This window comes from Palaemon carinicauda, chromosome 17 (assembly GCF_036898095.1).
Source record: "Palaemon carinicauda isolate YSFRI2023 chromosome 17, ASM3689809v2, whole genome shotgun sequence".
Lineage (NCBI taxonomy): Eukaryota > Metazoa > Arthropoda > Malacostraca > Decapoda > Palaemonidae > Palaemon > Palaemon carinicauda.
The window spans coordinates 63,484,168-63,487,089 of record NC_090741.1 but is presented as its reverse complement, the minus strand read 5'-3'; the positions used below and the strand labels follow the sequence as shown (position 1 = coordinate 63,487,089).

General features: G+C 37.4%; 1 protein-coding gene across 2 annotated transcripts in view; it reads right to left on the bottom strand.

The window, feature by feature from the left end:
- Window positions 1–156, bottom strand: part of LOC137656832 (tetraspanin-9-like) — a 96,651-nt gene extending 96,495 nt beyond the window's left edge. The window contains exon 1 of one of the 2 annotated variants that reach the window (XM_068391157.1): window positions 1–156. This exon is cut by the window's left edge and continues 165 nt beyond it. The gene's annotated coding sequence lies outside the window, so the exon portion shown is untranslated. The other variant, XM_068391156.1, reaches the window with a different exon arrangement.
- Window positions 157–2,922: the final 2,766 nt, after the last annotated feature.

Below are 2,922 nucleotides of genomic sequence, written 5' to 3'. Positions count from 1 at the left end.
AGGTGGTTGGGGATGGTGGTGGTGGAGGAGGAGTGTAGGAAGAGATTGTGGATGGACTGTAGGGGGAGGAGGCTTTGTGAGAAGTGGTGGTGGTGGAGGAGGAAGAAGATAGTGTGGATGTGTTATGTGGGGGAGTTACCAGTACAGAGGCGGCCACGGCTCTAGTGGCTCTTCCTTCCCGTAGACCCAACAATGTCCTAAGACCCATTCCCCACCCCTCTTCCCCACGTCCCCAGTAACCCTCGTCCTCCGGCAGGATCTCAACAAGGGCATCCCGCTCCACCTATGGTGACCCCTCCAATAGGTAGCTCCTCAACAGGATCCTCTTTTCCTACCTCCCTCAACTCGACCTTTCATCGTCTGTTTCAATCGCAGAAGTCCACTTAAGCTAGGAAACAGTTCCTGGTCTATGTTTTAGAATTACTTATTTTCTTTTAAATAGAGAGACGTCTCATTTACATGAACATAATCTTCTTTAAAAAGTAGACGCTGTTTTACATTTGTTTATTTAATAACTTGAACGTTTTTTCAAATTGCAATCACAATAAAAATCGTGAATTTAATCATTAAAGAAAACGGAAATACCAGAGGCTTGATTTTATGGTAAACTAAACTTTTTTATTGTCTAGCCAAACAAGAAATTTTTTTATTGAAAGATTCTTAATTTTGTCAGTATATTCACTCTTAAATTACGAAAATCATTGCGACAAAATAAACATAATAGATGCAATATATATATATATATATATATATACTGTATAAGTGTGTGTGTGTGTGTGTGTGTGTGTGTAGAAATCATGAAAGCTGACACGTGATGAATATAAAAGGTATAGCCACAGAAGGAAGAATGAAAAGACTTCATTTTTCCCTCCGTGGCTATAATATATGTATATATATATATATATATATGGATATATATGTATATATATATATATATATATCCATATATATATATATATATATACACACACAATAACAACAAATGCAACTGTCTCTAGTCCACTGCAGGACATAGCCCTCAGACACGTCTTTATTCATGTCCGGTGTATGGCCGATTTACGTCACCACGGTGGCCAGTGTGGATTGGTGATGGTGGGAGACATTTGTTTTGATCGCTCACAGCAGTCCAACCCAGCATGGATGGCCCTGACTAGTACAGGTTTGCTAATCATGGCGATACACAAACCCTTTCACCACATTAAGGTCTTCACACCCAGAAAGGGGTATTATATAAATTTGCTGATTGCGTCCCCAAAACCTTCAAAAGTTTCTTGTTTGAAATATCGCTAGATTTTGAGCAATCCAAGTATACAATGATTATAATGTTCCTATCTCATTTTAGGACTTTTTCTTCGTTTTGGTGGGCGATGTGGTAACGTCCCTGACTGGTGATCGCCAGACTGGGGTTCGAGTCCAACTCAAACTTGTAAGTTCCCTTTGGTCGCTGCAACCTCACCATCCTTGTGAGCTAAGAATAAGGGTTGGGGGAGCCTATAGATCTATCTGCTGAGTCATCAGCAGCCATTGCCTGGCCCTCCTTGGTCTTATCTTGGGTGGAGAGGAGGCTTGGGCACTGATTATATGTATATATAGTCAGTATTTAGGGCATTTTCCTGCTTGATAGGGCAATGTCACTGTCCCTTGCCGCTGCCATTCATGAGCGGCCTTTAAACATTTAAATAAGATAAATCAAACTTGAAAGGATAGATCTAAGTGTCTTGAATTGATCTTTACATCGTAAAAATTTTAAGTTGGTCTTTAAAAAATAGATGATGATTGATTGGTTCGTTGATCGTATAGTCCTGAAGTTACAAGGCGGTACAGAAGTCCGCGTGAAAGATAAATTTTAATGTGAACTATGAGTAGTACGATTTGACGAGGTACCGGTGAGACTTCTTTGTGAGGGAAGCAACTAATGTAGGGGAAGTTTTGTTTTTAGGATGTCATCCATGATCCAGCTGTTTACAATAGTAATATGTATTTTAAGTGTATATATATATATATATATGTGTGTGTGTGTGTGTGTGTGTATATGCATATATATATATATATATATATATATTTATATATATATATATATATATATATAAATTTATAGACACATACAAATATATTTATAATATTGTTACAACTTGATGCGTACAAAATCACATAAGCATATATCATTAAAGCAACTGGAACTATATGTTAATATTCCTTTTCATATGTAATATGTCCATATCCAAAGGATGATGTTTATTCCCCTATCTGCTTAATGAGCTATTCCAAAGAAGAAATGAGTTTCCACTAAACATTTCTCCATCTATTTCAATTTTTTTTTTCTTTTTTTTTTTTGTCTGGAGGCAAAATTTAACTAAAGACTTTACAGGAACATTGTCATAATTTAAGATTAAATTTTAAAGCAATTTGTCAGCTTAAGAACAAAAGCTAATGATAGCTTGTCTTTAATCAGTGAATTTTGATATAATTAGTTAGTGACTTTTCGGTTGGATCATTATCAAGAAATGGCAGACAGTGCCACGTTCATTACGTCATTGGTCTCTTAAGTAATCTAAACTAACATTAGTTTTGCAACTGTCTGTCCTTTTTTTTTTTTTTCACTGGAGTGAAGCAACATGTAATCTGGTCAGCAAAGGAATGGGTGACCCCCATTGAATACCAAGGGCCATTAGCTCACAAGAACGTCAGCCGGGTAAGCCCAACCTCCCACTGTGGTTACCAACCACAGCAGTGGCCTCCCCAGTAAACAGCTAAAACTCATGGGACCGAGCGGGGATGTCTCTGCTGTCATGCAAATGCTAGGCGAACACATTACTAATTATTCACAATGAGGCCAGAAAATCCATGAAATTGAGGCAATCAGTCTGTGTAAAATCATCGACTTAAGCAAACATCCGAATGAATTTTGAATTTTTATTTAAA